The 23,845-nt window shown below is 47.4% G+C and overlaps 1 protein-coding gene across 1 annotated transcript in view; it reads left to right on the forward strand.

Moving 5' to 3' along the window:
• GPSM1 (G protein signaling modulator 1) overlaps positions 1–23,845 on the forward strand; it is a 393,869-nt gene that overhangs the window by 210,187 nt on the left and 159,837 nt on the right. The gene's annotated exons all lie outside the window — the stretch shown is intronic.

The following is a 23,845-nucleotide window of genomic DNA, read 5'->3' on the forward strand; positions in this document are numbered from 1 at the left end:
GTGAGAGATTTAAAAACATGAGCTAGAAAAGCAAATCAAACATGTAAGCTATCCGCATATTGATCAATATACAGCATGCATAAGAGTTATAAGGAAAGGATTCAGCATTCTGGAGAAAAATACAATTAGAAAATCCAATAACCTGACCATAAAACTATTTTTAAAGTGATACAAAAGCCTAACACAGTAGTAATGGCCAGCAACATATAATGCAACAATGTATCAATAGTGTATAATGATATCCATGCGATTGTTAAAGCCCTGTGGCATGCGCGTCCCCAGCTCACATATCCACCTCCTCTCTCTTGCAAGCACTTTTTTATGAAAATCTCCCCCTCTCAATGGTTTTTTACATGCTCTATGCCCATAAAAGAGAAACCGCGTAAATCCCCATTGTGTTTTTTTGAAAACTGTCGGGATACTACTGATGCACCAACCATTGGCAAATTGCTAGCATCTGATTGATGTTTGCGCATTCTGGTTTTAAGGGGGTTCATCGTGCAGCCCACATATTGCATGCGGCATATATTGCAATTAATTAGATAAACTACATTCTCCGTGTTACAGTTTATAAAAGAACGAACATTAAACTGTTTTTCATTGGAAATAGATGTAAATATTTTAGACTTATTGGCAAAACCGCAGCACTTACAAATATTAGCACCGCATTTACAAAATCCTGTTGTTTGTAACCAGTTGCTGGGGAGATTCTGTCTGGATCTTTGCACATGCTCGGTGATAATAATGCAGCTAAGGTTGGGGCTCTTTTTGCCACAAAGGCAATATCATTATTTTCCACAATGTTTTTCAGAATATCATTCTGAGATAATAACGGAAGATATTTGCTGATAATTTGACAATGGAATTAGACTGAGGACTATAGTTGGTGCTGAAAACTACCCCAGATTTTTTGGAGTCAAACTGTCTTTTTTTCTTAGTAGAATCCAACAGTTTTTAACCCTATCAATGCCTGCTATTTTTTTCTTGGCTCTCTCCAAAGACCAATTGGGATACCCCCTTTTTTTAAATTGTTACAAGTTATTTCAATTTCTTCCTCCAATCTATCACTAGATGTGGTATTCCTTTTTAGTCTAATAAGCTCCCCCACAGGAATATTCTGAATGACATGTTTGGGGTGATTAGAGGAAGCCATTAAAATACTATTGCATGCAGTAGGTTTTTTATAGGGAGATATCAAGACCTTATCGCTATCCAAATCTGCGGTCAGTTTTAAGTCCAAAAAGTTTGTTGATACCTCATGACCACTACTCGTAAATTATAGATTGAAATCATTCAAATCCAAATAAGAAAAAAAAACTTTTCGCAGACGAGAGACCACCCCTCCAGACAAATATCAGATCATCAATAAATCTCCCCAGCCAAACAATATTGTCCTTGTATGGGTTATCAATGTTAAAGATATAATTTTCCTCCCACACGGACATAACCAGGTTAGCTAGGGAAGGTGAGAACTTAGCGCCCATGCTCACGCCTTGTGTCTGGAGGGAGTATCTCTCATCAAACGAAAAATAATTGTGACCCAAAAGAAACTGAAGAGACAATAAACTTCTGGATGGAATCACGTTATTGCTGGATTTTGCCTTGTTGTTGTTCATATCAGGGCTGTGGAGTCGGTAAGCCAAACCTTCGACTCCGACTCCGACTCCTCAAATTCTCTTGCACCGACTCCGGCTCCGGCTCCTACATATATTGCTTATAGTTAGGTGAAAAATTTATTGTAGTACATGAATATGTGTATGTGAACATCAGACATTTAATAATTTTTATGATACAATATGTACACTATATATATATATATATATATAATTACATATTTACAATTTATTAGTTTTTTGTGTTCTAAAGTTGTATTCCAATAAATATTTTATGTTCTATCCAATTATCTTGATTATTGTATCATAAAAACAATTAAATGTCTGATGTTCACATTGTACTACAATAAATTTTTCACTTAAATATAAGCATTATACTAAATGCTATTATTTAGTAAAATATTCAGCACATTCTGCATTGCACTCCTGTCCCCAATTTATTATATATTTTAGGAGTCGGAGTCGGTGCATTTTATCATTTTATACCGACTCCGACTCCAACCAAAATGAACTCCGACTCCGACTCCACGACTCCGACTCCACAGCCCTGGTTCATATATATATATATATATATATATATATATATATATATATATATATATATATATATATATATATATATATATATATATATATTGCATATATATATATATATATTGCATATATATACATATATATATACATATACAGCAGTTCAAAACTTTAGGGTCACTTAGATATTTCTTCATTTTTGAAAGAAAAGCACATTTTTTTCAATGAAGCTACCATTAAATTACACAGAAATCCCCTCTATACATTGTTATGTGGTAAATGACTATTCTCGCTGCAAACGTCTGGTTTTGAATGCAATATCTACATAGTTGTATAGAGGCCCATTTCCAACAACCACCACTCCAGTGTCTAATGGTACATTGTGTTTGCTAATGGATGTTTAGAAATCCCTTGAAAACCCTTGTGCAAGTATGTTAGCACAGCTGAAAACAGTTTTGCTGATTAGAGAAGCCATAAAACTGACCTTCCTTTGAGCTATTTGAGAATCTGGAGCATTACATTTGTTGGTTCCATTAAACTCTCAAAATGGCCAGAAAAAGAGAACTTTCATGTGAAACGCGACAGTCTATTCTTGTTCTTAGAAATGAAGATATTCCATGCGAGAAATTGACAAGAAACTGCAGATTTCCTACCACGGTGTGTACTACTCCCTTCAGAGGAGAGCACAAACAGGCTGTAACCAGAGTAGAGAGAAGTGGAGGCCGCGCTGCACAACTGAGGAGAGCACAAACAGGCTGTAACCAGAGTAGAGAGAAGTGGAGGCCGCGCTGCACAACTGAGGAGAGCACAAACAGGCTGTAACCAGAGTAGAGAGAAGTGGAGGCCGCGCTGCACAACTGAGGAGAGCACAAACAGGCTGTAACCAGAGTAGAGAGAAGTGGAGGCCGTGCTGCACAACTGAGGAGAGCACAAACAGGCTGTAACCAGAGTAGAGAGAAGTGGAGGCCGCGCTGCACAACTGCGGAGAGCACAAACAGGCTGTAACCAGAGTAGAGAGAAGTGGAGGCCGCGCTGCACAACTGAGGAGAGCACAAACAGGCTGTAACCAGAGTAGAGAGAAGTGGAGGCCGCGCTGCACAACTGAGGAGAGCACAAACAGGCTGTAACCAGAGTAGAGAGAAGTGGAGGCCACGCTGCACAACTGAGGAGAGCACAAACAGGCTGTAACCAGAGTAGAGAGAAGTGGAGGCCGCGCTGCACAACTGAGGAGAGCACAAACAGGCTGTAACTAGAGTAGAGAGAAGTGGAGGCCGCGCTGCACAACTGAGGAGAGCACAAACAGGCTGTAACCAGAGTAGAGAGAAGTGGGAGCCGCGCTGCACAACTGAGGAGAGCACAAACAGGCTGTAACCAGAGTAGAGAGAAGTGGGAGCCGCGCTGCACAACTGAGGAGAGCACAAACAGGCTGTAACCAGAGTAGAGAGAAGTGGAGGCTGCGCTGCACAACTGAGGAGAGCACAAATAGGCTGTAACCAGAGTAGAGAGAAGTGGAGGCCGCGCTGCACAACTGAGGAGAGCACAAACAGGCTGTAACCAGAGTAGAGAGAAGTGGAGGCCGCGCTGCACAACTGAGGAGAGCACAAACGGGCTGTAACCAGAGTAGAGGGAAGTGGAGGCCGCGCTGCACAACTGACAACAAGACCCATACATTACAGTCTCTAGTGTGAGAAATCCCCGCCTCACAGGTCCTCAACTGCAGCTTCATTACATAGCACCCGCAAACACCAGTGTCAACGTGTACAGTGAATACTCTGGGATGCCGGCCTTCAGGGCAGAGGGGCAAAGAAAAAGCCATATCTGAGACTGGCTAATAACAGGAAAAGATTAATATGGGCAAAAGAACAGACATTGGACAGAGGAAGATTGGGAAAAGTGTTATGGACAGACGAATCCAAGTGTGAGGTGTTTGTATCACACAGAAGAACATTTGTGAGACGCAGAACTACTGAAAAGATGCTGGAAGAGGCCTGACGCCAATATCATACGAATACATCATGTAAAAAAATATAAACCTAATTCAAATTGCTGCAAAAAAAAGATGTGAACAGTATAGAGCACAATAATAGACACCAAAAGGCGTAATAGACTCTCTTAATCTGATGCATGTAAAAAAAACAAGAGCAGGTGCAGGGGGTACCTTGACGCATGTTTCGCCAACACTGGGCTTCTTCAGGTAGCAAGGGTAAGGTTAAATGTTGTACAATGTATGAGTCATAATCTGCACGCAGAAAATCGGTGTGCACCTCGACATGATGGCCACCTCTTGGGAGGACGCCTGTAATAATTTTGCTCTTCAGCTCATTAACGTGTCTGGTCCGAGTAAGAGACCTAATGTAACGATTCGTATGTGCAGAAGATCCTGTATTGTTCTGCTAAAATCTCCCGCAGAGCCGGTATATATTTGCTTATGGTGCAGAGCACTTTGCTGGATGAATGCTCTGCTGGTTGTTTCAGCACTGGGTTTCACGCTGGGAGGTGCTGTCACAGATGCTTCTCGTTCCCGGTGATTGCTCTGCTTCATTATGGAGTGTGTTAGCTCAGGACACTGCCAGTTGTACTTCCTGGTTACAGTTGTGCTGTTGGCTCCCGTGGTACTCAGTGTTCAGATCTTGGCCTCTCGACTCCGGACTGTTGTTAACCCGTCTCTGCCTGTCCTCCCCTGTTTCTGTTGTGATTTCCTGGCTTCTGACCTCGTACTTCCTCCTGACCACGTCCCTGTATCTTGTACATACTCTCCTGGAACCCTGACCTTCGTCTTCTATCCTGACCTCGTCTCTGTCTGCCCCCGTGTACTGTCGTATTTTCCTGGTTTATGATCTCAGCCTGTTGGACTACTTCTTCATTTACTGCATACAAGTAGTGTCTAGCGCCACCTAGTGACAGTCATCACACCTAACTTTATTTTTTGGAGAAAGGAAAGTGTCTGGCCTTGTGGGTGGAACAAGATTTCCATCAATGCATCCAGACACCGGATCCATTTTATGGCCAGCGGTTGACCAATGCTGTAGAACAGGATTCTCTTTCTTTTTTTTTTAACTCTCTCTCCAATTCTTGTGTTGTGAATTACCGTATTTTTCGTTTTATAAGACACACTCCAAATTCAGAGCAAAAAGAGGTGAAAAAAAAAAGAGGTTCGTCTTTAAATCCGGTGGTCTCTTATTGATGGGCGCAGTAGCGATGGCGGAGGAGTCATAGGAGGCAGGGGCGGTGGGTGTCCCAGAAACTGTAGGCTGTGCTGGGGCTGCGGCGGAGGCTCGGGCGGCCGTGGTGGGGCGGCCGTGGTGGGGCGGCCGTGGTGGGGCGGCCGTGGTGGGGCGACTGTGGTGGGGCGGCTGTGGGCGGTGAGGGCTTCAAAGAAATGGCGCCCGGAGTCAACACAGATTTTTTTCCCTCTAAATATTGTATTTTCTATAACTGTGTTACTTGTTTGTATATCAATGTCCTGAATTGTAAAGCGCTGCGGAATATGTTGGCGCTATAGAAATAAAGATTATTATTATTAATGGCAAGCCGAGATCTCATCTGCACACGCGCCACCTCCGGGCACCATTTTCCTGAAGTCCGCTGGAGGGAGATCAATGGGCTGGAGGCAGCGTCTGTGCAGATGAGAGCTTGAGCCGAGAGCCCCATCTGCGCACGCGCCAACTCCGGGCGGCATTATTTGAAGTCCTCACTGCCCGACCTTCGGCGCCACTCCAGCCGCTGGAGACCCCGCACAGCAGCCCCAGCCTCAGACGCTGGAGACTCCACGCAGCCGTCGCTGCAGCCGCTGGAGACCCCGCACAGCAGCCCCAGCCTCAGACGCTGGAGACTCCACGCAGCCGTCGCTGCAGCCGCTGGAGACCCCGCACAGCAGCCCCAGCCTCAGACGCTGGAGACTCCACGCAGCCGTCGTTGTAGTCGCCGGAGACTCGCACAGCCGCTGCAGACACAGCATAGCCGCCCCAGCACCATGCGCCGCAGACCCCGCACCATGCGCCCCAGACCCCGCACCATGCTCCGCAGATCCCGCACCATGCGCCCCAGACCCCGCACCATGTGCCGCAGATCCCGCACCAGCCGCCGCAGATCCTGCACCAGCCGCTGCAGACCCCGCACCATGCGCCGCAGACCCCGCATCAGCGCAGACCCCGCATCAGCCGCCGCAGATCCCGCACCAGCTGCCGCAGACCCCGCACCATGCGCCGCAGACCCCGCACCATGCGCCGCAGACCCCGCACCAGCCGCCACAGATCCCGCACCAGCTGCCGCAGCCCCCGCTCGAGCCGCTGCAGCCCCTGCACAGCTGCTGCAGCATTCCCCCGGCGTCTCGCGACCACTCTCCACCACGCCGGTAAGCTACATTCAGATTATAAGACGCACCCCTCACTTTCCTCCCAAATTTTTGAGAAGGAAAGTGCGTCTTATAATCCAACAAATACGGTATTTAATTGTCATTTCCACCAAGAACGTTGCACCCGCTCTCCCCCAGAAGGAGTTGCTACATTTTTGTAATGAATCCCCGGCTCAGTGACCGGGAGGTGTTATTCTCTGAAAAGTATCACTGACAAATATAAAGCGGTAAATCTGAACTCCGCTGGAAGGATTCTGTAGCGCGTGATTTATGACATATTTTCCACAGGGAAAGGCAGATGCTACCTCCATCAGTTCACTGCTCGCCCCCTCCACAATGCGAGGACGTGTCATGACGGGATTATAAAGTGACACAGACATGCTCTGCAGCACGGAAATATATTGTACTAATTCCACAACTCCAGATGAAGGCCAACAACATCCGCGAAACCTTAAGGGTAAAGAGCGCTGCCGGGGGAACGTGTTTATCATGGACGACAAATGTCACTGACACAGAGGAGGCTGCACGGCAAACTCCATTATAAAGCTCTGCACGGGAGGACGGCAGCAACACGTCCCCGCTCTGCTGTTACTTCACTGACATAATGACACAAGCTGTCAGAGCCGCACACTGCGCTCGCCTGTCCTCCGGGAGGTGCACTATTGTAAATGCCTATTACTGGAGCAACAACATAAACATTCCCACCACAAAGGTTCAATCGCAGCGAGTCCTGCGCCCTCACTCACTCCCTCTAGTGCTCACTCACCACGTGCTACCTGGCTAAATAAAATATCCTGGCGGGCACGCTCTTAAAGGGAACCAATCACTAGGATTTTCCTATATAACCTAAAACCCGTGCTATACTGGCACTATCAGGCTGATTCTATACATACAGTGCTATACTGGCACTATCAGGCTGATTCTATACATACAGTGCTATACTGGCACTATCAGGCTGATTCTATACATACAGTGCTATACTGGCACTATCAGGCTGATTCTATACATACAGTGCTATACTGGCACTATCAGGCTGATTCTATACATACAGTGCTATACTGGCACTATCAGGCTGATTCTATACATACAGTGCTAAACTGGCACTATCAGGCTGAGTCTATACATACAGTGCTATACTGGCACTATCAGGCTGATTCTATACATACAGTGCTATACTGGCACTATCAGGCTGAGTCTATACATACAGTGCTATACTGGCACTATCAGGCTGAGTCTATACATACAGTGCTATACTGGCACTATCAGGCTGATTCTATACATACAGTGCTATACTGGCACTATCAGGCTGATTCTATACATACAGTGCTATACTGGCACTATCAGGCTGATTCTATACATACAGTGCTATACTGGCGCTATCAGGCTGATTCTATACATACAGTGCTATACTGGCACTATCAGGCTGATTCTATACATACAGTGCTATACTGGCACTATCAGGCTGATTCTATACATACAGTGCTATACTGGCACTATCAGGCTGATTCTATACATACAGCGCTATACTGGCGCTATCAGGCTAATTCTATACATACAGTGCTATACTGGCACTATCAGGCTGATTCTATACATACAGTGCTATACTGGCACTATCAGGCTGATTCTATACATACAGTGCTATACTGGCACTATCAGGCTGATTCTATACATACAGTGCTATACTGGCGCTATCAGGCTGATTCTATACATACAGTGCTATACTGGCACTATCAGGCTGATTCTATACATACAGTGCTATACTGCCGCTATCAGGCTGAGTCTATACATACAGTGCTATACTGGCACTATCAGGCTGATTCTATACATACAGTGCTATACTGGCGCTATCAGGATGATTCTATACATACAGTGCTATACTGGCACTATCAGGCTGATTCTATACATACAGTGCTATACTGGCACTATCAGGCTGATTCTATACATACAGCGCTATACTGGCACTATCAGGCTGATTCTATACATACAGTGCTATACTGGCACTATCAGGCTGATTCTATACATACAGTGCTATACTGGCACTATCAGGCTGATTCTATACATACAGTGCTATACTGGCACTATCAGGCTGATTCTATACATACAGTGCTATACTGGCGCTATCAGGCTGATTCTATACATACACTGCTATACTGGCACTATCAGGCTGAGTCTATACATACAGTGCTATACTGGCGCTATCAGGCTGATTCTATACATACAGTGCTATACTGGCACTATCAGGCTGATTCTATACATACAGTGCTATACTGGCACTATCAGGCTGATTCTATACATACAGTGCTATACTGGCACTATCAGGCTGATTCTATACATACAGTGCTATTCTGGCACTATCAGGCTGATTCTATACATACAGTGCTATACTGGCACTATCAGGCTGATTCTATACATACAGTGCTATTCTGGCGCTATCCGGCTGAGTCTATACATACAGTGCTATACTGGCGCTATCAGGCTGATTCTATACATACAGTGCTATACTGACGCTATCAGGCTGATTCTATACATACAGTGCTATACTGGCACTATCAGGCTGATTCTATACATACAGTGCTCTACTGGCACTATCAGGCTGATTCTATACATACAGTGCTATACTGGCACCATCAGGCTGATTCTATACATACAGTGCTATACTGGCGCTATCAGCCTGATTCTATACATACAGTGCTATACTGGCACTATCAGGCTGATTCTATACATACAGTGCTATACTGGCGCTATCAGGCTGATTCTATACATACAGTGCTATACTGGCGCTATCAGGCTGATTCTATACATACAGTGCTATACTGGCACTATCAGGCTTATTCTATACATACAGTGCTCTACTGGCGCTATCAGCCTGATTCTATACATACAGTGCTATACTGGCACTATCAGGCTGATTCTATACATACAGTGCTATACTGGCACTATCAGGCTGATTCTATACATACAGTGCTATACTGGCACTATCAGGCTGAGTCTTTGCATACAGTGCTATACTGGCACTATCAGGCTGAGTCTATGCATACAGTGCTATACTGGCACTATCAGGCTGATTCTATACATACAGTGCTATACCAGACTCTCCCTATGCCTAGAACACCTCACCAGACTCTCCCTATGCTAAGAACACCGCATCAGACTTTCCCTATTCCTAGAACACCTCACCAGACTCTCCCTATTCCTAGAACACCGCACCAGACTCTCCCTATGCCAAGAACACCGCATCAGACTCTCCCTATGCCTAGAACACCACACCAGACTCTCCCTACGCCTAGAACACCGCACCAGACTCTCCCTATGCCAAGAACACCGCATCAGACTCTCCCTATGCCTAGAACACCACACCAGATTCTCCCTACGCCTAGAACACCGCATCAGACTCTCCCTATTCCTAGAACACCGCACCAGACTCTCCCTATGCCAAGAACACCGCACCAGACTCTCCCTATGCCTAGAACACCACACCAGACTCTCCCTACGCCTAGAACACCGCACCAGACTCTCCCTATGCCAAGAACACCGCATCAGACTCTCCCTATGCCTAGAACACCACACCAGACTCTCCCTATGCCAAGAACACCGCATCAGACTCTCCCTATGCCTAGAACACCACACCAGACTCTCTCTATGCCATGAACACTACACCAGACTCTTCCTATTCCTAGAACACCACACCAGACTCTCCCTACGCCTAGAACACCACACCAGACTCTCCCTATGCCATGAACACTACACCAGACTCTCCCTATGCCTAGAACACCACACCAGACTCTTCCTATTCCTAGAACACCACACCAGATTCTCCCTACGCCTAGAACACCACACCAGACTCTCCCTACGCCTAGAACACCACACCAGACTCTCCCTATGCCAAGAACACCGCACAAGACTCTCCCTATGCCTAGAACACCACACCAGACTCTCCCTATGCCTAGAACACCACACCAGACTCTCCCTACGCCTAGAACACCACACCAGACTCTCCCTACGCAAAGAACACCACACCAGACTCTCCCTATGCCTAGAACACCGCACCAGACTCTCCCTATGCCAAGAACACCACACCAGACTCTCCCTACGCCTAGAACACCGCACCAGACTCTCCCTACGCTTAGAACACCACACCAGACTCTCCCTACGCCTAGAACACCGCACCAGACTCTCCCTACGCCAAGAACACCACACCAGACTCTCCCTACGCCTAGAACACCACACCAGACTCTCCCTACGCCTAGAACACCGCACCAGACTCTCCCTATGCCTAGAACACCGCACCAGACTCTCCCTATGCCTAGAACACCGCACCAGACTCTCCCTATGCCAAGAACACCGCACCAGACTCTCCCTATGCCAAGAACACCGCACCAGACTCTCCCTACGCCAAGAACACCGCACCAGACTCTCCCTACGCCTAGAACACCGCACCAGACTCTCCCTACGCCTAGAACACCGCACCAGACTCTCCCTATGCCAAGAACACCGCACCAGACTCTCCCTATGCCAAGAACACCGCACCAGACTCTCCCTATGCCAAGAACACCGCACCAGACTCTCCCTATGCCAAGAACACCGCACCAGACTCTCCCTATGCCAAGAACACCGCACCAGACTCTCCCTATGCCAAGAACACCGCACCAGACTCTCCCTATGCCAAGAACACCGCACCAGACTCTCCCTATGCCAAGAACACCGCACCAGACTCTCCCTATGCCAAGAACACCGCACCAGACTCTCCCTATGCCAAGAACACCGCACCAGACTCTCCCTATGCCAAGAACACCGCACCAGACTCTTCCTATGCCAAGAACACCGCACCAGACTCTCCCTATGCCAAGAACACCGCACCAGACTCTCCCTATGCCAAGAACACCGCACCAGACTCTCCCTATGCCTAGAACACCGCACCAGACTCTCCCTATGCCTAGAACACCGCACCAGACTCTCCCTATGCCAAGAACACCGCACCAGACTCTCCCTATGCCAAGAACACCGCACCAGACTCTCCCTATGCCAAGAACACCGCACCAGACTCTCCCTATGCCAAGAACACCGCACCAGACTCTCCCTATGCCTAGAACACCGCACCAGACTCTCCCTATGCCTAGAACACCGCACCAGACTCTCCCTATGCCTAGAACACCGCACCAGACTCTCCCTACGCCTAGAACACCACACCAGACTCTCCCTACGCCTAGAACACCACACCAGACTCTCCCTATGCCTAGAACACCACACCAGACTCTCCCTACATCTAGAACACCGCACCAGACTCTCCCTATGCCAAGAACACCGCACCAGACTCTCCCTATGCCAAGAACACCGCACCAGACTCTCCCTATGCCAAGAACACCGCACCAGACTCTCCCTATGCCAAGAACACCGCACCAGACTCTCCCTATGCCAAGAACACCGCACCAGACTCTCCCTATGCCAAGAACACCGCACCAGACTCTCCCTATGCCAAGAACACCGCACCAGACTCTCCCTATGCCAAGAACACCGCACCAGACCTGCTGTTTTGGAGATCCTTTTGACCCAGTTAATTCACTGTCTGGACATTTACCCAATTTGGCCCCAGTGTCTTCAGCTCTTTGACAGATGAAGAACTTCTACAAAACACCCCCAACTATTAGAAACGTTCTCTCTCTAAGTCTCCCAATACTTTATCCACTAGGTGGTGACTATGTGCACTTCGTAGAAGAACAATAGCGCCTCGTGTCAAAATATTATGAAAATATAAGTAGTTTGCGCACGACACCCAAGTGTTGCGCTCATCAGGAATATGCTCACTTGCGATATTGGGGAGGAGGGGGGAGTCTTTTCGACGAAGCAAAAAGGCCACAAGTGTCATTTTGATGGAGAAAACAGTTTGGCAGAAAATAAACATTTACAAGACAGGAATAGAAGACGAAGGAAGCAAGTGTGGATGAGCGCTGACATGGAAAGAATAAGACAAATCAGAGGCTGGAAAGGGGCGGTGGAAGGATTGAAGAAAGCTTAATTTGCAAAACTACAAGCTGTCTGCGCTCCATATAATCAGAGGAGCTGCATATTGAAACAAAGTAGACCCGTGACAATGGAAAATTACTGTGCTTCATACAGATGCTTTCCAGTTCCTCAGTGCTCCATAAGCAGTCAAAGGCTTGAGATTAACCCTTGAGTGGATGAGTGGGGAGGGGGGGGATTGCACCGGGTCACGCGAACGTTCTGGGATAAAATCTGCCTCGTCTATGATCAATAACCTTCTTTATCTACTAGCACAGAATGGAGTTACGTTGCTTCAATTATTTTGTGACCTTGAGCGATGGGCAAGAGGAGCAAATATTGTTGTCCACTCTTCACAGGGGAAGAGCATACGGTCTCTAGTTCCACATTATGGGACCTTCCGTTGAAGGCTTCCCACCCAGTCAACATGTCTTCTCCCTTGCACTGATGAGGAGTAAGAAACTCCAAAACTGCGCTCTGCCAAAGGAGGTCTTTTCATTTTGGAGAAGGTTGGCTTGGTGTATATTTTTGTCAACTCTCGTTCTATAGTCCCTTCACAAGAGAAGCAAATAAGTCTCTAGTTCTACTTTATGGGACCCTCCGTTGAAGGCTTCCCACCCAGCCAACCAGTCTCCTCCCTCGCACTAATGAGGGGGTTGAAACTCCAAAACTGCTTTCTACAAATGGAGGACTTTTTGTTTTGGAGAAGGTTGGCTTGGTTTATATTGTTGTCCACTCTCGGTCTATAGTCCATTCACAAGGGAAGCAAATAAGTTCTCTAGTTCCACTTTATGGGACCCTCCGTTGAAGGCTAACCAACCAGCCAACTAGTCTCCTCCCTCGCACTAATGATGGGGTTGAAACTCCAAAACTGCTCTCTACAAATGGAGGTCTTTTTGTTTTGGAGAAGGTTGGCTTGGTTTATATTGTTGTCCACTCTCGGTCTATAGTCCATTCACAAGGGAAGCAAATAAGTTCTCTAGTTCCACTTTATGGGACCCTCCGTTGAAAGCTTTCCAGCCAGCCAACTAGTCTCCTCCCTCGCACTAATGAGGAGGTTGAGACTCCAAAACTGTTGTCCACTCTCGGTCTATAGTCCCTTCACAGAGGAAGTGAATAAGGTCTCTAGTTCCACCTTATGGGACCCTCCGTTGAAGGCTAACCAACCAGCCAACTAGTCTTCTTCTTTGCACTAATGAGGGGGTTGAGACTCCAAAACTGCTCTCTACAAATGGAGGTCTTTTTGTTTTGGAGAAGGTTGGTTTGGTTTATATCCCATGTTACATGGTAAAGGCTTCACTTCTAGGATTGCTACTTCCAGTAGGTGACACTAGAGACCCCGTTCGGTTCGTGTTAAGAGGCATACTGGGTTTCCTTGCCCCAGGGAGCATTACATTGCCTGTAAATCTCCTCATGCCTATATTGGTGGTCTCCTTAGGAGACGCCTTTCCCTTTAGACTACTGTTTAAGCATGCATTGAAAGAGTCATTGAAGGAGTATTCCAGTCTACAAAAGTTATCACCTATCCACTGGACCACTTATAATTGTTGGGTTGATGTGAGGGAGACCCCTATCAATCACTAGAGCCGAGAACATGTCCTCTGTTCTCCTCAGGCCATAAGACCACGGAAAGGAGGAGCTGACTGGAACCACTGATTTTTACATTCACCCTGTCGCTCCAATCATCGTCTATGGGATCTCTGTGGTTGGTATGCTTCATCCGCAACTAGGTGCACCATTCAACGACTTCTTTCAAAATGTTATCTTCTGTTCTGGACTGGTCAAGTTCCAATGCAAGAAACTCTTGCGTCAAGCTCAAGCCAGAAGTTGAGATGCCAGGACTGACCATGATATCTGGATATCCAATTACACATTCACCATGTCTCTCTAGTCATAGTCTATGGGAGTGCAGTGGTCGGCAGGGCTCATCCGCACCTAGGTGCGCCATTCAATGCTTTCTTGCAAAATGTTATCTTCTGATCTGGACTGGTCAAGTTCCAATGCAAGAAACACTTGAGTCAAGCTCAAGCCAGAAGTGGAGATGCCAGGACTGACCATGATATTTGGAGACTTTAAATAACTTTCCAAACCAAGCACAGGGGCTTGGTGTACCCTTGTCATGGTCAAACAGTTCCTTTCCACCTACTTGTTTTTTATCAATTTTTACCCTTCTCCGACTCTGGTAAAATGTCCATCAAGGAAGAGCAGTGTGGAATCAGATGTGGATGGGAGGATGCATTGAACTTTTTTTTGCCACGCCAAGAGTGGACTGAGCGCCTGTGCTCGGTTTGAACAGTCATTTTGTGCCCACAAAATTCTTTCAAACCCACTAGTAAGTTTTATATATTTCTATTTTTGCTACATGTGAAGATATTTCTGAATTTGGGCATCCTTCACACTAGACCAAATTAAATCTTAGCACTCCGCACCCTTGTGTGGTCTAGGTATGTAGATAGGTTTGTGTGTAAGGGCAGCAGTATCGTGTCGCTGGCCTGGCTAATGGTGTAGGGGGATCCTGAGGACAAGGCTGGACCTCTCGGCTCGTCCATTCGTGGAATGAATGTGGCATTGTTCTGTGTTCCGGGTACACGGTTCATCAGCGTCCAAGGACATGGGATTCTGATAAAGTTAGTTTCAAGGCATTTCGACTAGAACAATACAAACAGAACCCGATAAGAGCCCAAGAGTTAAGTGCATTTTTATCAATCTGACATTTTGGCATGATTTATAGAGGTATTTATATCCTGCTATTCCGGTACTGATGATAGGAAGCAGCTTTACACCTAGAAAGGCCTCTCCTTTAGCTGCTGCACAAGTATCTCATTGACTTTATGGCATGCACCAGGACCCTGGAGGTTTTTTTTACCCAAGTTCTTTGTTCAGGAGTTTTTTTACTTTGCTGGGGGGGTCCAATTTATTGGCAGTTTGGGCTGGCGGCATAGTTGCTCTGCTGCCCGCACTGTAAGCAGGAGGTAACTTTGCATTACAGCATCAGACCAGTGCAGAGACACTGACGCTGGGCAGATCCAGCGGTCTAACCGCTACCAGCCACTGCAGAGGTGGTCGATAACTCAGGCAACAAGAGTAAAAATCCATTTTTTCATTTTTTAATAAGTGGTCAATTGCAGAGTTGCTTTTTTTTTTTTTTTTTTTTTTTACAAACCTTTTGTAATGTTATCAAGATCCTGTTTTTTTGAAGATCATGTTCACTACTGGGAATAGGCAGGGGCCTTTTTGAGATGGGGCTATTTCTTCCGGTATGGTGATTATATTCTCACACTGGTTGTTGGGCAATGTGTTTATTTGAGAACACAGCCCAGGTTAGAGATGGCACTGGTTACGGTTCTGTATTATTTTTTTTTTTTTTTTTGCACTGGTCATGGTTCTGTATTTTTTTTTTATTGGCACTGGTCATGGCTCTGTTTCTTTTTTTTTATTGGCACTGGTCATGGTTCTGTATCTTTTTTTTTTTATTGGCACTGGTCATGGTTCTGTATCTTTTTTTAATTTTCACTGTTCATGGTTCTGTGTGGAACCAATAGAATCAATGGCAATATAAGTGAATAAATATTATATTCTGTTTCTCTGGGGGAGTAAACACAAAAGATTAGTACCCTAATTATATATACAGCTAGCAAGAAACACCACCATGTTGCTAGATTCCAACTATTGTGCAACCAGACTGCAGCTTTACAGAGGCCTTTTCGGTAGGCTCTGTTTTCTAATGGGCAATGCTTCTCTTGTCCCCTTCCATTCTCCCTTTACGCTCGTTTCTCGTCCCCTGATGTACCATTTGACTCCATTGGTCCGTTTGATGATGAAGCATCCGGCATCACACCCAACCCTGATGTACCATTGGACTCCATTGGTCCATTTGATGATGAAGTATCCAGCATCACACCCAACCCTGATGTACCATTGGACTCCATTGGTCCATTTGATGATGAAGCATCCGGCATGACACCCAACCCTGATGTACTATTGGACTCCATTGCTCCGTTTGATGATGAAGTATCCGGCATCACACCCAACCCTGATGTACCATTGGACTCCATTGCACCGTTTGATGATGAAGCATCCGGCATCACACCCAACCCTGATGTACCATTGAACTCCATTGGTCCGTTTGATGATGAAGCATCTGGCATTACACCCAACCCTGATGTACCATTGAACTCCATTGGTCCATTTGATGATGAAGCATCCGGCATCACACCCAACCCTGATGTACCATTGGACTCCATTGCTCCGTTTGATGATGAAGCATCCGGCATCACACCCAACCCTGATGTACCATTGGACTCCATTGCGCCGTTTGATGATGAAGCATCCGGCATCACACCCAACCCTGATGTACCATTGAACTCCATTGGTCCGTTTGATGATGAAGCATCTGGCATTACACCCAACCCTGATGTACCATTGAACTCCATTGGTCCATTTGATGATGAAGCATCCGGCATCACACCCAACCCTGATGTACCATTGGACTCCATTGCTCCGTTTGATGATGAAGCATCCGGCATCACACCCAACCCTGATGTACCATTGGACTCCATTGCGCCGTTTGATGATGAAGCATCCGGCATCACACCCAACCCTGATGTACCATTGGACTCCATTGGTCCATTTGATGATGAAGCATCCGGCATCACACCCAACCCTGATGTACTATTGGACTCCATTGCTCCGTTTGATGATGAAGCATTCGGCATCACACCCAACCCTGATGTACCATTGGACTCCATTGGTCCGTTTGATGATGAAGCATCCGGCATCACACCCAACCCTGATGTACCATTGGACTCCATTGGTCCATTTGATGATGAAGCATCCGGCATCACACCCAACCCTGATGTACTATTGGACTCCATTGCTCCGTTTGATGATGAAGCATCCGGAATCTCACCCAACCCTGATGTACCATTAAACTCCATTGCTCCGTTTCATGATGAAGTATCCGGCATCACACCCAAGACGCGTTGTAGAAGTTCTGATTTTCGGAAAGATTTTGCAGCTCCCAGATTTGCATTCTCTTGCAAAAGTCTGGGAGTTCTCCCTTTTTTTTCTGAGAGGTGACAAGTTTGTTTAAAATACTGAACAATAGACAGTGCCACCGAGACGGCAAATAGGGCCTTCCTTAGGTCATCTCACTTTTAGCATTTGGCTTATCTAATATATTAAACGTTGAGAATTGCAGTGAAGCATCTTGTGTCAAAATGTCCTACATCAGCCGTCATCTTCTTTACCAACTTCAATCTTGCCTGATGCTGGTGATCCTTTCCAGGAACTTCAAATCCTTAAAACCCAATTTCAAAAGTACAGTTCTTAAATTTCATCTCGTTGATCAGTGGTGACTGAAACTGTATTTATCTTCATTTAACACTTGCTTTCTGGCCGCGATCACCTGGATATGAACAAGATCATGGTCACATAGTTGTTCCCTTTTATTATTGCATTTCAGCTAAAGCATCAAAATAGTCCGGATCAATGGGTTGTTTTTTTTTTTTTGGTTTTTTTTTTCGGCTTTTGTAATTGAGAAGCTTTTAATATAAGGAGAACATTTCTGCAGCAGCTCTCGACCAGACCGCTCCGAATGACCTTATCCTGCCAGCGAACGCAACTCCACGTTTCTGTGATAACGTAAACAGCCTGTGATGTGCGTCCAATTAACCGAGCCGGATAAGATAAAGGGAATTAGTCATCATCTTAATACGTTCTTTAATTAGTTTTATCAAGACGGCTTGAGCCTCACACAACGTGTTGCATGTAGCCGCATCCAGATAAGTGCCTAGACTTAGTGGTGGTGGGAGCGGCGCGCACCGGATCAGTCAGGCCTAACTTATCCCGTCCATTATCATATTTACTTTCTTCCTCTCTGTTCTGATATTATATTATTCTAATCTTAAGGGAGAAAGCGGTTTTAGGTCCATGACAAATATTTCCCTTGGGTTTCGACCATTGTTCCATGTTTAAAATCCACCTCTCATTGACACGGTGCTTTTTTTTTCCGTCTCACTGTCGAATTACTACGCACCTTTTTTAATGGGTCTAATCCTCTTTACGGGTGACACAGTCATGAGCTGTCCAGCAATAGAAGGTCACAGCATTTGGCTGCGCAAACTGCTCTCTGACCTTCTATCATTCCTGCTCAATGTATATATTATCCTATGTATCTCCTCTGCTTTGATTTCATCCCTTTCCCTTTAGGACCCTGCAGAGTTCCTCACCCTTTCAGCTGCTTTTCATCAGCACTTCCTTGGTGTCTATATACCCTCATTTCCCCATACTCCTTGTTGTGGATAAGACCTCTGTCTTTAACAAGTCTTCAGTGCAAGCAGTTGGCTCGCATTCTTCTTTTGTAACCAGGTTGTTGTTTGCAGTTCCTCTTATTGAGGCATCTGGAGATAAGTTGTTGTTTCCTTCCCTTGTTTGTTATCTCTGTCCTTTAACGCCTGGTAGGGTTGATGAAGAGCTCATCCCATCCACTCCCTACCTAGGGCCCAGACACAGGGTCAGCTAGGGTTAGGTATCCTGCTAGGCGCATAGGTTCCAAACCTATCTAGGGTGGTGCGGGAACCCAGGGCCCAGCAGTAGGTTTGGTCAGGGGGGTCACAATCTTCCCCTTCCCTAGACACAGGGTTACCCTTCCCTTTCGCTCTATGCTGAGGTATCTGGAGATAAGTTGTTGTTTCCTTCCCTTGTTTGTTATCCCTGTGTGTCCTTTTAGAACTCAGTGGGGTTGACGAAGAGCTTATCCCATCCGCTCCCTACCTAGGGCCCAGATACAAGGTCAGCTAGGGTCAGGTATCCTGCTAGACGCATAGGTGCGGAACCTATCTAGGGTGGTGCGGGAACCCAGGGCCAGTAGCAGGTATGGTTGGGGGGTCATCATCTCTCCCTTCCCTATACACCGGGTTTCCCTTTCCTTTCTCCATATGCTGGCTACTTCCCTGTACTTCTTGTGACACTTGGTGCATCCTAAGGCGGAAATCTCACATTACGTCTACGGTATTTTTGCTTTGCTTCCAAGAATAAAATGGACCATTTTTCATCTGTCTGCTGTGTCCACCGTGGGCCAGTTTTTGGTCCGTGCGTCTGTTTTTTCACCAGTGCACAAAAAAAATACTACATTTTCAAAACCTTCCTTCTGATTAAACAGTAAAAAATGGATGAAACGTGGAAGTCATCAATATGTGGCTTTTTTGACTTACATTGGTGAGTTCCCTGATTCAAAAACAAATGTCTCCTTTTTTTGTTAAAAAGTATACAGGGGCATACTAACGTCTGAACGAGGCCTTACTTGGGCGTATACGGAGGCATACTAATGTGTGAACAAGGCCTTACTCAGGGGCATACTAACATCTGAACAAGGCCTTACTCGGGGGCATACTAAATTCTGAACAAGGCCTTACTCGGGGGCATACTAATGTCTGAACGAGGCCTTACTTGGGCGTATACGGAGGCATACTAATGTGTGAACAAGGCCTTACTCAGGGGCATACTAACATCTGAACAAGGCCTTACTCTGGGGCATACTAAATTCTGAACAAGGCCTTACTCGGGGGCATACTAAATTCTGAACAAGGCCTTACTCGGGGGCATACTAATGTCTGAACAAGGCCTTACTCGGGGGCATACTAATGTCTGAACCAAGCCTTACTCGGGGGCATACTAACATCTGAACAAGGCCTTACTCTGGGGCATACTAAATTCTGAACAAGGCCTTACTCGGGGGCATACTAATGTCTGAACAAGGCCTTACTCGGGGGCATACTAATGTCTGAACCAAGCCTTACTCGGGGGCATACTAACATCTGAACAAGGCCTTACTCGGGGGCATACTAAATTCTGAACAAGGCCTTACTCGGGGGCATACTAACATCTGAACAAGGCCTTACTCGGGGGCATACTAAATTCTGAACAAGGCCTTACTCGGGGGCATACTAATGTCTGAACCAAGCTTTACTTAAGGGCATACTAACATCTGAACAAAGCCTTGCTCGAGGGCATACGGGTGCATACTAACGTTTGATTGAGGCCTTACTCGGGGCATACTAACATCTGAACAAGGCCTTACTCGGGGGCATACTAAATTCTGAACAAGGCCTTACTTGGGGGCATACTAATGTGTGAACAAGGCCTTACTCGGGGGCATACTAACATCTGAACAAGGCCTTACTCGGGGGCATACTAAATTCTGAACAAGGCCTTACTCGGGGGCATACTAACATCTGAACAAGGCCTTACTCGGGGGCATACTAAATTCTGAACAAGGCCTTACTCGGGGGCATACTAATGTCTGAACCAAGCCTTACTTAAGGGCATACTAACATCTGAACAAAGCCTTGCTCGAGGGCATACGGGTGCATACTAACGTTTGAATGAGGCCTTACTCGGGGCATACTAACATCTGAACGAAACCTTACTCGAGGGCATATGGGGACATCCTAAGGTTTGAAAGAGGCCATTCTCGGGGGCATACTAACGCCTGAACGAGGCCTTACTCGGGGGCATACTAACGCCTGAACGAGGCCTTACTCGGGGGCATACTAACGCCTGAACGAGGCCTTACACCGGGGCATACTAACGCCTGAACGAGGCCTTACACCGGGGCATACTAACGCCTGAACGAGGCCTTACTCGGGGGTATACTAACGCCTGAACGAGGCCTTACTCGGGGGCATACTAACGCCTGATCGAGGCCTTGCTCGGGGGCATACTAACGCCTGAACGAGGCCTTACTCGGGGGCATACTAACGCCTGAACGAGGCCTTACTCGGGGGCATACTAACGCCTGAACGAGGCCTTACTCGGGGGCATACTAACGCCTGAACGAGGCCTTACTCGGGGGCATACTAACGCCTGAACGAGGCCTTACTCGGGGGCATACTAACGCCTGAACGAGGCCTTACTCGGGGGCATACTAACGCCTGAACGAGGCCTTACTCGGGGGCATACTAACGCCTGAACGAGGCCTTACACCGGGGCATACTAACGCCTGAACGAGGCCTTACTCGGGGGCATACTAACGCCTGAACGAGGCCTTACTCGGGGGCATACTAACGCCTGAACGAGGCCTTACTCGGGGGCATACTAACGCCTGAACGAGGCCTTACTCGGGGGCATACTAACGCCTGAACGAGGCATTACACCGGGGCATACTAACGCCTGAACGAGGCCTTACTCGGGGGCATACTAACGCCTGAACGAGGCCTTACTCGGGGGCATACTAACGCCTGAACGAGGCCTTACTCGGGGGCATACTAACGCCTGAACGAGGCCTTACTCGGGGGCATACTAACGCCTGAACGAGGCCTTACTCGGGGGCATACTAACGCCTGAACGAGGCCTTACTCGGGGGCATACTAACGCCTGAACGAGGCCTTACTCGGGGGCATACTAACGCCTGAACGAGGCCTTACTCGGGGGCATACTAACGCCTGAACGAGGCCTTACTCGGGGGCATACTAACGCCTGAACGAGGCCTTACACCGGGGCATACTAACGCCTGAACGAGGCCTTACTCGGGGGCATACTAACGCCTGAACGAGGCCTTACTCGGGGGCATACTAACGCCTGAACGAGGCCTTACTCGGGGGCATACTAACGCCTGAACGAGGCCTTACTCGGGGGCATACTAACGCCTGAACGAGGCCTTACTCGGGGGCATACTAACGCCTGAACGAGGCATTACACCGGGGCATACTAACGCCTGAACGAGGCCTTACTCGGGGGCATACTAACGCCTGAACGAGGCCTTACTCGGGGGCATACTAACGCCTGAACGAGGCCTTACTCGGGGGCATACTAACGCCTGAACGAGGCCTTACTCGGGGGCATACTAACGCCTGAACGAGGCCTTACTCGGGGGGCATACTAACGCCTGAACGAGGCCTTACTCGGGGGGCATACTAACGCCTGAACGAGGCCTTACTCGGGGGCATACTAACGCCTGAACGAGGCCTTACACGGGGGCATACTAACGCCTGAACGAGGCCTTACTCGGGGGCATACTAACGCCTGAACGAGGCCTTACTCGGGGGCATACTAACGCCTGAACGAGGCCTTACTCGGGGGCATACTAACGCCTGAACGAGGCATTACACCGGGGCATACTAACGCCTGAACGAGGCCTTACTCGGGGGCATACTAACGCCTGAACGAGGCCTTACTCGGGGGCATACTAACGCCTGAACGAGGCCTTACTCGGGGGCATACTAACGCCTGAACGAGGCCTTACTCGGGGGCATACTAACGCCTGAACGAGGCCTTACTCGGGGGCATACTAACGCCTGAACGAGGCCTTACTCGGGGGCATACTAACGCCTGAACGAGGCCTTACTCGGGGGCATACTAACGCCTGAACGAGGCCTTACTCGGGGGCATACTAACGCCTGAACGAGGCCTTACTCGGGGGCATACTAACGCCTGAACGAGGCCTTACTCGGGGGCATACTAACGCCTGAACGAGGCCTTACTCGGGGGCATACTAACGCCTGAACGAGGCCTTACTCGGGGGCATACTAACGCCTGAACGAGGCCTTACTCGGGGGCATACAGCTTCAGAATCGCCTCAAGCTCCGGTAAAAGCAGCAGATACAACCTCACGCTCCTAATTCTGCTTTTGCTCCTCGGTCCAGTCATCTTGTAGCATAGGAATATTTTCAGAGGTGCTCAGCACAGCGAGGAAGTTTCCAGAGAAGATGAATAGGTTACACCGGGCAGATTTATTTTTCACATTTGCTTCTTGAGTTCCATTCTATTTACTCAGCTGAGTCCGTCCTGCAACCAATGATTACAGGTCCCAGGAGCAGCCCCGGAAGCCAGAGGCACGCAGAAGCTTCCAGCATTCGGGCAAGGTCGGTGGAAGAAAACCAGTATGGGGTGATGCCAACTTTTCCAATTACTGGCCCGGAACTGCAAAATAATCTGCCAGTCAGGAGCTGCAGGACACCAAGCTCAGCGACCATGTACCGTGCCATGAAGCAGGCAACTGCGGTCCTGGGGTAATGGGTAGATCTGATCTCAGGAAAACAGATAACAATGAAGCTTTGTCTATAAAGTCTACGAGGCAATTGCTTAAAGAGCAATCACATACCGTACATTTTTGCAAGCTCTATTTAGAAGTTTTTGCAAGAAATCTGGTGCATGTGAATATATTGCAAAATGATTGGGGGACCCTAATCGGCCTCAAATTGGGTTGACTTCTTTGAGACCCCCTTGTGTGGTCAGGTTACTACAATGCGCGTTTAAAGGGGCACCCCGGACTAAACAAGATATTGCCTATCCACTGGATCGGTGATCAGTGTAAGGCGATGAGCCCACGTTGCGGGGGGGGGGGGGTTGC

This window comes from Anomaloglossus baeobatrachus, chromosome 9 (assembly GCF_048569485.1).
Source record: "Anomaloglossus baeobatrachus isolate aAnoBae1 chromosome 9, aAnoBae1.hap1, whole genome shotgun sequence".
In the NCBI taxonomy this organism is placed as follows: domain Eukaryota; kingdom Metazoa; phylum Chordata; class Amphibia; order Anura; family Aromobatidae; genus Anomaloglossus; species Anomaloglossus baeobatrachus.